Source organism: Brachycentrus maculatus, unplaced genomic scaffold (assembly GCF_059751285.1).
Source record: "Brachycentrus maculatus isolate JH-2025_06_01 unplaced genomic scaffold, ASM5975128v1 h1tg000039l, whole genome shotgun sequence".
Lineage (NCBI taxonomy): Eukaryota > Metazoa > Arthropoda > Insecta > Trichoptera > Brachycentridae > Brachycentrus > Brachycentrus maculatus.
The window spans coordinates 3,787,093-3,800,000 of record NW_028280793.1 but is presented as its reverse complement, the minus strand read 5'-3'; the positions used below and the strand labels follow the sequence as shown (position 1 = coordinate 3,800,000).

At 32.8% G+C, this 12,908-nt stretch overlaps 1 long non-coding RNA gene across 1 annotated transcript in view; it reads right to left on the bottom strand.

Moving 5' to 3' along the window:
- Positions 1–3,681, bottom strand: part of LOC148312518 (uncharacterized) — a 5,132-nt gene extending 1,451 nt beyond the window's left edge. The window contains exons 1-3 of the long non-coding RNA XR_015839226.1: positions 1,809–3,681; positions 694–1,079; positions 1–619 (exon numbers count right to left, since the gene is read on the bottom strand). The exon at positions 1–619 is cut by the window's left edge and continues 1,451 nt beyond it. This is a non-coding gene — a long non-coding RNA (uncharacterized LOC148312518). The remainder of the gene's footprint in view (positions 620–693; positions 1,080–1,808) is intronic.
- Positions 3,682–12,908: the final 9,227 nt, after the last annotated feature.

Here is a 12,908-nt window from a genome sequence, read left to right as displayed (position 1 = left end):
TATCTGTCTAATTATTTTTTTACTAATTTTATCACTATAACATAGGTCAACAATAGCTTGGTAAACTAATTTATGTGTAATAAGAAAACTATTTAAAAAATCACTACTTGGATATAACAATCCCCCTGTTTCTGAATATTGTAGACTTTTTATTAAACTGTGCTCATCTAAATTAATATTTTCGCTTAGTAAATTTTCCTTACATAAATTACATACATTTAATTTTGTCAAGATTTGTCTACATATAAAGCCTGCAAAATAAGAACCTGTATTTTTTTCAAAAAAATCAACACTATTAATAGTAATATTTTGTAAATGCTCTGCGCTTGCAATTTCATTATTTAATTCTAGAGACAGATCCATAGAAGGCTCCATAGTAGACAAATCCTGTGATTTTTTATACATACTTTTTAAAAAACTATACATGTTCATCATATTGTCACTATCACTTTCACAATTCCCTATTGATTTACCTGTTGTCATGCTATTTAATAATAGAGTCTTAAACGCACTTATAAACTGGTAACACGATGGCCGCAAATTCTGTCCTCCATGTGCTCGAATTTGGCCGAAGAAATTTTCTAAGGGGTCTTGATTTAGCCTCCTTAAATTTATAAATCTGAAGAAAAAAAAATTCAGTACCAAAAATAATTTTAACTTTTTTATAAAAGTAAGTCAATATGGTTCACTTACTTAAATCCCATTTTATGCAGATCTTCCCAAATTGCTCTCATTGAATTGATGGTCACTTGAAAATTATGCATTGTTATCGGTCTGCGCTCTTTTACAGTATTGCCATCAAATTCCCATGATTGTAATATTTTTACAGCTTCTGTCCAGAAGGTGAGATGTTCAGAGTTACGAGATATAGCATTTTTTAATCCTTTATGTTTATATCCAAAAGAATTCAAACTATCAAATAAGGAATTCATGAAAAAAATTATTTCCATAGAAAATTGTGCAGTGTCGGGTAGAGGAAAATTATTATGCGAAGAGTTTTGTTCTAATCTTCTAGCATTTAATAAAAGCTGCAATGTAGATCCTACAGAACGGCTGAATACTTGTGCAGCATATTTCACCTGAAATTTTAAATGTTATTCATTAACGTAAACATTACCTGAAATCACTACTACATACATCATAAATAAAACTCACTATCATAAATACGCATCATTAAAAAAGTAGATATAATTTTTATAAAGTTGACTGCGGTATTTGAATAAAAAATTTCTTTCATTATAACATACTCTTTAAGAAAAACTAAACAATAAAAAGATAATTACAATCAGACATGAGAATATAATAAACAATAGCAATTAATGTTGGAAAAAAATCATAGATGTCAATAGATGCTAAAAAATATATTTTAAAAATACATGTGAATGGGCACTATTTTATTTATGAATTGTTCAATTTACATACATAATCTATAGTAATTTCATTCACAACTAAGATCAATTATATTATATTGAGTTTTTCATATTGAACTCTTAACACAATATTATGGATATTGAAGGCCACCATGTTAGCACTCATATCTCATTATTGAAAGAGGCTGGAAATAGCTGAAGAGGGAAAATACCGACATTTATATAAATAGACAAATTTTAGACCAGAGGCAGTAATAAACACATTGGGACATATAAAACTGTATTTTGCAAAATTCATAAAGGAAACTGTCTGCGGTGATCTCCTTTATTACCATTCTCATTATTGCAGCAGGAAATATTTGAATTTTTAGGTCTGTTTTTAAGTTTTATCCATAAGGGTTGAATAAAAATAATAATACTATTTATTATTTACTTTACCTTCATTTTTTCTTTCCCCTTTGGGTTTATATGGCGTTCTGTCAGTTTGGTGTGTCTCACAGTTCCCCCGGCTCCGTCAATCTTATATAGTGCATCAATATGCTTCCATTCAGCTCTCTTTCCATCGCATAGGATATTTTTGGCCAAAAAATTATTCCTGAAACATTTCAACAAGTGGGGTGGATCAAAAATATGATAAATATTTATACCACTTACACAATATTTATAATTTTCTGGATGCGCTCCTGGAGAAACTCGAAGTATATCTGCTCGCGTATCTGAAATTAAAGAATTAATTGCAGACACATTGGAAGATCCCTGATCACTTACAGTGGCTCTTATGATGAAACCAGTTTTATTTATTTCATTAATTATTTCTTTTATAATAGTTTTTAGTAAAATATGTTGAGTAGAATTTTTCACAAAGTAAAAAGCAACAGGTATTTTCCAATTGTGCTTTATAACCCTTAGCATAAATACCAGAACATGATCAGCTACATTATCTGTGCGCCTCCCCATCCCACTGTTCTCGAATCCATCAATGACATCATTTGAAGGGTTATAACTCACATGTGTCTGAATAGCCATCTCATCAAATAATAAAACACATTGTCTAGAATGTTCATCCAGTTTCCTCGAAGTCTTTTTTAAATGATCTATAATTATGGGATTGATACCGGAAGATAAATCAATATTTGATAAAATGGGTTGTAGAGTGGATTTGCAAGGTAGGTTAAACTCTGTTCTCAAAAATTTATATGTTTTGTTACTGAGCTTAGCTATAGAAAGTGCCATTATCTTTTCTTTAAATGTGTATCTTCTACCTTTAGGATGTGAATTGATTAGTCTTAATTGTGCAGCGATAAATGTTTTGGGAAATTGACGCATTTTTGACAAAACTTTTTTAAAATAAAGAGTGGGAGTACTTCTAGTGTCAACTTTTTTTTTTAAGGATTTATTTTCTTTTAGAATTTTTTTAAAATCTTTACTTAGATTTTGAATAATTGACTCTAATATTTTTATTCTTTCGTGATCAGTATCAGTGGATGTATTTGGTAGAAGAACAGAACCTGACGGAGTAGGAAGAACAGAACTTGACGGAGTAGGAAGAACAGAACCTGACGGAGTAGGAAGAACAGAACCTGACGGAGTAGGAAGAACAGAACCTGACGGAGTAGGAAGAACAGAACCTGACGGAGTAGGAAGAACATTCTTTTTAAGAGAGCCCACTGTAGGAACCCTGTTTTCTTTATCACCTGTGGAGAAAGTATGATTATTAACATTATCTAATTGATTATTTATAAATTTAGAATTGCTGCACACATCCAAGGAATAAATGGGTGAAATTGACTCACTTGAACAAGGGATATCAATAATATTGCTGAAAAAACTTAAAGGCAAAGGCAGATTATGATTAGGAAGAGCCCCTTTTTTTAAACGATTACGTGCAACGTCACTGACATTGAAGTGATTAGAGCAAATTCGAGGATCTTTTATATTCAAAAAGTTATTAATATCCGTCAAATATGGGAACATTATCCTATACCATAACTCACCCTTACCTTTAGGAACACTAAAAAATTTTATTGAATAATTTCTCCTTGAAGGGCAGCCAGGAACAATACATTTATAACCCATTATATATGTTTGAAGGCACTGAAAATAATAATGCACTATTAAAAAATTATAAAAAAGCAAATGCAGATTCAATTCCGGCAGGTCAAAATGGATAATCCAAGTTGTTTGAAGGCACTGAAAATAAAAATTATGATACGTATAAAAATTGAAAATAAAGATTAATAAAAGCAGATGTATGTAAGGAAGTAGAGCAAATCTCGAATCGAAATCGGTTCTAATTTTAATTGCCCGCAATAAAACTGCAACCAACAATAAGAAGATAAAAGAATAATTACCAGCAACATAATAAAACAAAAATATCAATATAATCGATGCTGCAATAGGGCACCTACGGATTTCTATTTTTCTATCCATAATTGTCTATAGCCATAGTTAGTCCATATTTATTTCAAATATTTGAACAACTTGTTGGTATCTCGTATTTTTCGTTTGAACAACTTGTTGGTATCTCGTATTTTTCGTTCCCGTTTTGGTGTTTTTGTTAGTGTATTAGCGTGTCTCGTCATTTCTGGTCGTTTTTTGAACAATCTGACGTTTACGAGTCGACCCCCCCTGGTTAGTATGTCCGAAGTAATTTATACACGCTAGAAACGGGTTGGTATGCACTAATGGTTCTACATGAGTTTAGTATACAAAATTAATCGTATCAAAAATTAAAACCATACACTTTAGATCTTATAACCGTAAACTGTTTTATCCAAAATTTGGTTACAATGGTTACAAGAACAACACCACCGGACATTTGACATAATCCACATTATTTGTTGACTTTTGACTTTTGACATGAAACATGAGTACAAATAAATCTTGTCTATGAATTTTGCAAAAAAATTAAATCTTGTCTTTGTATTGTATTTTGCAGTGCCTTCCATAGATTAGTAGTTTTTATATCGATGACGTTTGCACATCACTATCAATGGTTGTTTGATCCTCTGATGTCTCTGGTCAAAGTGCTGATTTTTAGAATTTATCTATGGCGCTTGGTCAACAGTTGTCAGTTTAAATTTTGTTATAAGTTTTTTGTGCTGTAATCGTTATTGTTATTATTGAGTCTTCTATTATACGTTGACATGATTATGAAACAATAATGAAAAAATACACAATTGTGTCGAGCGATGATGAGGAGGATACTAAATTAGACGCGGATGATAGTTTCGCCCAACCTTCCTGCAGTTTACGTAGAGGAGCATTTTCAGCTGCACCACCCACCGAATTGACGTTATCCCGCTTCAGCAATATTAATAATGTTTCCCAGGAAGTTAGTATTGTGTCTCCTAGTCAAAAAGTTGCCATAGTAGATCTATTGAAAAATGAAGATCCCGCCATTCCTCGCGCTCCCATTCCAAAGAGTGCCGATGAGATACGCTACTGGATCACGACCGCACGACCACCATGTCTATATCAATATGAAGATGCATCATCTTATAAAGATGCAAACGGAACAACTACTTCTCCACAATCTGAATCAGATCATTCAGAGGATAAGTGCGCAATGAATCAGGGAAGGAGTAAATCTTACATGTACCGTATTCCCTCGAGACCTTTGGTACCACGTGAAGAAAGTTTGCCATTTAGTGATAATGTTCAAAGTAAAATCTGCGGAGCTTCGAAATATGTGAACAAATCCCGATTTGTCCGTGCAAGTACACCCGTTTTACAACTGAACGCATCGGGAGATCTTGAAGTTGTCAATAACCGATCACATTCCCTAGAGAATAAAAATAACGGTTTAAAAAGATCTAGCCAATTAACAACTGAATGTGGAAATCCCAAAATGTTCAAAGATAGTGACCATGTATTATTGGAGCCGTTAAATGATTATGATAGTTGCAGTTCTGTTTTGACTATTAATTACATACAATATGTTAACGACAAAGCGAAAATCAACAGACAATCAAAGAGTTTCAATATGGGAACAAGATCCAAGTATTCTCTGCCTTACGAAGCTCACGATTCTCCGCGAAAAATTACAAAAAAGTCTTCAAATAACAAAATATCTTTGTTTAAAAACCATTCCAGGAAGGGTTTATCGACTCTACAAAACAAACTATCATCAACGTGTGACCAGTCACTGAGCGATGAAAGTAACATTCAAAATAACAAAAAATGTAGGCTTCTGAAAAAGAAGCAACACTTCAAAAAGGCTTCGGATGATATGAAGCGAAAAAATAAAATCTCAGATACTAGCCGCACCAGTTCGTCTTCAATAGAAAACAGTTGCAACAATGCTGACAAAAAGAGCTTATTCAAGAAGTCTTCGTCAAAGGTGTTATCAGACGCTGATAAGAATGTGCATTATCCCCTCTCTAGAAGGAAACAGAAGCCTCGTTATTCAGACTACGGGAGCTCCACAACCAGTAGCAATATCAATACTATGAAGTGTTCTAACAGGCGGAATGTTACTATGGCATATACTAAAGTGGAGACTCACTATATCACTAATAGCGTTGAAACCATAGATTCCTCTTATTCTGCTGTAATCAATTTCTCCACTCAGACGGCATCGTTTATATCAGAGATCTAATGTAATATAATGATCTGTGTAAATCAATTAAGTTGTAATATATTCCTATAAATAGTTCAATAGGTTTATGAATTTTATTCAAATAAAAAATGTCCAATTTTATATAAATATTAAGAGAAATAATTGCTTTTAGGTTTGACATTATTTTTCTTTTTATTATTTTTATTAAAATCTAGACTGTGATCATCAATGTATTTTTATTAGTAATTTATTTTAACAATAAAACTGACAAAAATAAAAGCATTTCTTAAATTTATACAATATTTTATGATATTAAATAATTTGACATAATTATATAGCGCCAATTTGATAAAATGTTTCTGAAAACGACAATCTACGTTCAAATTTGTTATGATTAGGAATTCTTTTGGAGGTTAAGCGGAGTTTTTTTTCCTCAAATGTTTGCTTATTTCTCTATTTGTGATTAAACCGGAGTCCGAAACCACAAGTTGCGACCTGCTGGTGGGTCACAATCAATTTATTAAGGTCATTTTATTGATATGATGTATATCGTGTTTTGAAGTGTCCAATTAAAAATATACGCTAATATTAATATTGATATACTCTGAGATGGGAGTGGAATATTTATGGGATGTAATAGAAATGTCTAATAACTGAAGTAAATTAATGATCTTATGAGGATTATAGATACAGTAAACCCCCCCATATAACAATGAGAAAAGTACTGCATTATTAAAGAGAACATTATATTCAGCTCCTATTTTTGACTAAATTCGTGTCATAATTTTTCTTTTTAAATATGTTTTTTTTCTCTTAGTGGGTAAATGTATTTAAATTGTATTTTAATATAATAATGACTCAGGCATTTCTATTGGTAAAAATGTAGTCTTATTTAAAATATTAACCCCTTATAATGCTCCTTCCGATAACGCGTTACCTATCTCAACATTATACGGTGGTTTAATGTATATAACCAAATACTTAATCTGCACTTAAAAGAAATACATAATTTTTTATTCCAAATTAAAAGTATTTTTGCTGTTTTCCAATATTGAAGAATATACTCTATTGGAGTTATCAGGGTGTAGGAATTGTTATGATTTTGCCTCTTTGATGATGACGTCTGTTAAAGAGAGAATACATTGTAGGAAATTATCTCAGTAACACCTTTATTAATTACTAGCTCTATCTGGCATGGTTAAGTGGAATAGAAATAAAATAGAAAGCGCACATTTCTAATATGTTTAATTTCGCTATGTATGTGAGGCAATGAAATATTTTAAATTCACGGAAAAACATTGAAAATGTGACAGCAACTGTCAAGAAGCACGTTGTGCGCCACGAGGGATGTTTGGTATTGTAAAATTTCATCCTCATTTTGGAATTGTTCATAAATGTTTAGATATTATATTTCTATAATAGTAACTTCTGTTGTCATGTAAGAGCTGATTAAAAAAAACAACGACAATTTTGCTACAAAACTTGTTAACAGTTTATCATGCTTATATTTTTAACAGCTGGTGTAGAAGTATTTTAACAACCGGTGCAAGAATATCAACTCCATAAATACATGTGTAAGGATACGTTTATTGTTGTTCATGTTGAGTTTCAATTGTGCCATTGAGGTTTTATTGTCAATTGTTTTTATTTTTAACAACTTATGTTTATGCAATAAAATATGTTTACAATACTGTTTCCTTTTTATTAATCTTTTACCTTTCTTTTCTACTTTCCGTTCATTCTTTTTCCCTAATCATCCAGTGAATTTGTGCATTGTCAATGACTTAATATATTAAAAAAACATCAACCTGAAAAGTACATATCAATTCTGTGATTTATGGTCAGAAGTATAATTTCCACTTCACTATATATATGAACTATTAGATACGGATGAGAGACATTGACTTTTTGCTGAAAAATATTGTTTACACCAGTTACGTAAATATCATTTTAGCACTTTCCTTATCATTCATTGTTCACTTTAGTAATACCACTCAAAAACTCTGCTTCAAGACTACCTTATCAGAATGAAAATTCTCTCATCAGGTCAACTACACATTATAGTTGACTTAGTTTATAGGCCAGTCCATAATTGACCTGACGAGAGAATGATGAGTGATTATTCCAAAACCTGTAGTCTTGAAGTAAGTTTTTTTAAATGGTATTGCACAAAATAAGGAGTGTTATACTATGATACCAAAAAGTTTATAATGTTTTTAAAATATAAAAGGTATTTTTTAAAAGGTAAATCTACTCTTAGTTAACGTTCCTTTGTCTTGTCATCGGTTCTAGCAGTAAATATAAATAAGCAAACAGTCAAAAGCTGAGATGAAAATGTCTAGATCAAATTTTGTCATTGATTCCAGTTGGAGAATGCGCCCCTAGCGGATTTCATCCGAACTTAACTATTTTGAAAACAAAAAACATACCTGTTCACTTTGAGTAAAAAGTTTGATATTTTATCAATAGATGGTACTTTTCCAAAACCCATACTAAATCATAGATGTCATTGGTACAACCAATTCTGAATAGTTTTTTTTCGCTTCCGTACATTGCTTTACACCTTGCAGCTGTCTCAAACAGAGGACTTGTGTGGTACCTCTATAATAACGATAATGTAACACAATATTTATAAATAAAAATTTATAACTGCATAACATTTCAATGAGATGCAGAATGTCGACAAATAGCGATCTCGTTTTATTGTGTCAGCTTAGTTTTTGCTGGTTTAAAATTGCAAACATACGAAATCGAGCTTTAGTTATATTCTGCATCTATGATAAGATGAGTATATAGGTACAGTTAGATGTCATATTAATTGGTAACCGAGTAACTTGATGGTTAATAAATAAGTTATTAGCAGGGACGTGCTTTCCATAAAAATATGTACAAAGGAGTATCTACCCTACCTTATCGAGCTTATTCTACGGATTCAAGAGGATATTTTGTCTATGGCTATGAAAAAGGACGCCAGGTTTGTTTAAGGGAAAAAGTAAGGTTCTATAACATCAAAGTCTCATGACACTTTCCACAAAATTTCAACATATAAAAGAATGTATTTTTACCATAATAATTATTTTGTTACTGGAGGAACTTTATGAATGGTTACAGCGCAAAATGAAACATGGTTGAATAAGGTTTGTTACATTTGTTAACTGTAAGTTACATTTATCAAATGTAATGTTATCATCATATCAAATGATATGCGAAACTGCATGCGGGCATCAAAGCAGCAAAACCCCTAGGCGATTTCGGGGAATATTAAAAACGCATCCAATTTGTGAAATCCTCATACTACCGCGTATTTAAATATAAAAATGAAACACTTGTATAAGACCACATTTTGAGTTTATTAATGCATTGACGACTACTTTCGAGAACTACAGATGTTCTCATCAATAGGTGAAAATACAAACTGACAAGCGATCCAAAAACATTGCTTGTTAGCTTGTATTTTTACCTGTTTGGAACATCTATAGTTCTTGAAACTAGTCATGTTTACATTAATAAACTCAAAAAGTGGTCTTTAACAGGTGTTATATTAATATCAAAATCTTCATGTTATTCTACAAGTTAATGTCAAGTCAATAAATAATACCACCGCGAATTATTGAAACAGCGTTAAAGAGGTCTTACTTTATCTTTTTATTTTTTTTTAAATAGACAAACATCGAAACTTTTCTACCCACCTGTTAAAGTAACTGTTGTTTTGCGGTTTGATTCGATTATACACCTCTATAGGAGGTATCTTATGATGAATGAATGGATAGAAATGTATTTTTTTTGTTTCAATGAGATATATTTGTGGGTGAATTGATGACCAAACGACCCCCGAAAGGTGTCCGCAAACCAAAATAAATACGTCAAGTCAGATTGAATGCTGCAAGGAAATATTTGGCGACACCATGCGGGGAGAGAGGCCGGGACACAATCGGTAACATCACAAGTGCCTTATAAAGGCGTATAATACATTCTACTAATTCAATAGAGCGATGATCAGCGTGCCGTGGAAAATGGACTCTTTCATTACAAGACGGAATATGACTGTATTTGTATGGTAAACCTAAGCCGTACAAAGCGGCAAGACTCTTGTTATGCTTTTTATACTATTCACATTATATTGTGGCGTTTTTGACTCTGACTGTACTATTGATTTTGGTCATGTGTAAAACTTAATAGAAATATTTTTACATTTGACATTTTTTCAAAATGAATAATCCACAAAGCGTCTATTTTAGATGCTTATCTGCAGTTAGGATAGTAAGGATAGGGAAGGTAAATGTGAAAAATACATCACAAACACCCAGACCAATTGAAAGTAAATCTTGCAACTGGCGGGAATCGAACCCGCGACGCCAGTTTCGCAGTCGAGCGTCTACTCAACATAGATGAAGAAGAATATGGAAGTCTTGGTATTTACATTGCTTACGACGGTCATAAGAATTGTTAAGTGATCACTTTACACACGTGTTATATTTACCAATTCTACCCATGATTGACAACCACATTACTAAAATTTTTGGAGCTCCTAGATACAGTATACTTATCAAACTCGTGACACAGATATTTGACCTCACAACAGCCATCTATGTTGGAAAAGGGAAAACTTTTAATAATTTAAATTAGAAAGTACCAAAAACATGAAAATTCTCATAGCACATTATCCTATTGATATGTAGCCTATTTTGATTCATGTATAAAATATAAAAATCCGATGAAAAACTGTACTAGGTCGATTTTTGTACTGGTTCAGTTTGGACCCATCACCGCTGGGCGCGTTTTGTTTGGGGGCATCGGGTTTTAGGTGTTAAGCAGACTCTTTCTATTTCTATGCTAGGGCCAAATCCAAGATTAAATTCTCATACTTCAAGACCCGCCTGAAAATATGATTTTCATTTTAAATAAAGGTTGTGGAGGTCCTCATCAAAACGTTATATTTCCATTATAAATCATTTGAGGTAATCAGTAATTCTAGCTTGTAAAATTATTACGTTATGGTGCGATTGAATGATTTCATATTGGTTTAACACAGGAATGTTCACGTTTTGTCGCAACTTTAATTAAGATTCGATAGTATACAGTAAACAGAACAGATTTGCATTTCAAGGATTTTTTGTGCAATATTGTAAATTTTACTTTTTGGTGTGGACCTCCACATTTGTTTTATTTACAACATTTTTATTGTTTCCTATTAGTTGTTCACAAATCTGGAATATCTTCGCTTGGGAGTTATGTATTATAAATACTTTTGTCTGATAACGCTGCCTGGTATCCGATTTCGTTTTCCCACCTTTAAATAACGCCGAAGGACCTCTAGCACGGCCCCGCAGCCGAGAATCTCCCATAATAAGATGTAAGTGAGCTCACGGTGTAGATAGTGGATACAATGCTGCGGGTACCTACCTACAATCTTGCCGTGTATACACTGAATAATCTGTGTGGCGAATGCGACATGTCACTAACGCCGGCCAATGGTTTCAGATAAATGACTTCATTTGTTGGGATACTCTGGGTCGCCCCTTTGATGCGCGCCGCCAGGTACAAGAGGCGAACCGAGATACCAATTTACGTGTCGTAACGTGTACAGTGGTGCCTCGCATAGCGAACGCTGCGCACAACGAACTTTCTGTTCGGCCATTGCGTGACTCACGCAACGAACCTTGTTTCACACAGCGGACTGTATCGTATTTCATCTTGATAATCGAACGATCCAAGGTGATGTATGATGAAACTGAACTTTTTTTTTCCGATGTTTTTTAAATGAATTAATTATACTTACATAAATATCTCATGCCTGCATATACCTACAATTAAGAAACATTTTTTTGGTAAGTAAACTCAAATCCGCGTTTGTCTACTGTGCGAGAGGTCTCGGGTTTCAATCAAAGAGGAGTCAAATTGAATAGTGATTTTTAAATCTAACTTTTTTTATAACTGCTTCACGAAGCGCAGGGCTAATCACCTTTCTTTTGCGTATTTAATCAAGCTAATACGAGTTTTAAACGATACAGTTTCCTATGCACCATGAATGCGAATAAAGGTTGGAGAGAGAGAGAGAAACTCACGGATTTTTTTTAGAAAATTTAAACAAAAAAAAAATAGTCCTTAGAATCTTTTTTATTACTGTTCTAAATTTTATATAACGTAATGAATCAATTTTTAAACATGTATTGTTATGGGAAAACGCGTTTCACGTAACGAACTTGCTCTTGGAACGAATTAAGTACGTTATGCGAGGCATTACTGTATGTCTATATCAACCATCCGCCTGTATATGAATATAATATCTTGGATTGAGAAGACTAGGTTCAAATTCAGACATTGATTCGTTTGGCATGGTGTGAGTGAAACCATGCATTTTACACACATTCTATTAGTGTATTGGCCAAAAAAGGACGTAACCAACGTACTCAGGTGTTTTTATTGTATATCCATAAAGACAGTGGGGTGCTTTCCATATAGGCACATAATCAGTGCCTAGCCTTAATAATAAGATAGAAATATATTTTGTGCGTCCAAATTTTATGATATTGTCAGGCGTTTCTAGTATATAAAATCGCTAATAAAAACTGATTAATTTGTACCATAGATATCGCCCAAGAATTAGCAAGCGTAAGATCTTTTCAGTCGAAATCTAAATACAGTAGAACCTCTCATAACGATTAATCCGCATAACGAACAAAAAACATGTGAAAAAGTTGCTCCCTTAACGAGAAGAGAAAGGGCAAGTCCCTTTTTCACGGCATTCACTTGTGAGCCTGGATTTCCGCCGTCCACGCTAGTAAAAATTTTTTTTTTCGCTTATCGAGTGCGATTTTGGAACGAATTATGCTCGTTTGAGAGGTTCCACTGTATAACTAATGTAGTGTAACATTCACGATTCTGCCCATGATTGATAACGTGTATAAAGTGTTCACATACACCATCCTTTTACAGGTCATAAGCCCTTCAAACGCTCTGACTTCCATATTCTTCTT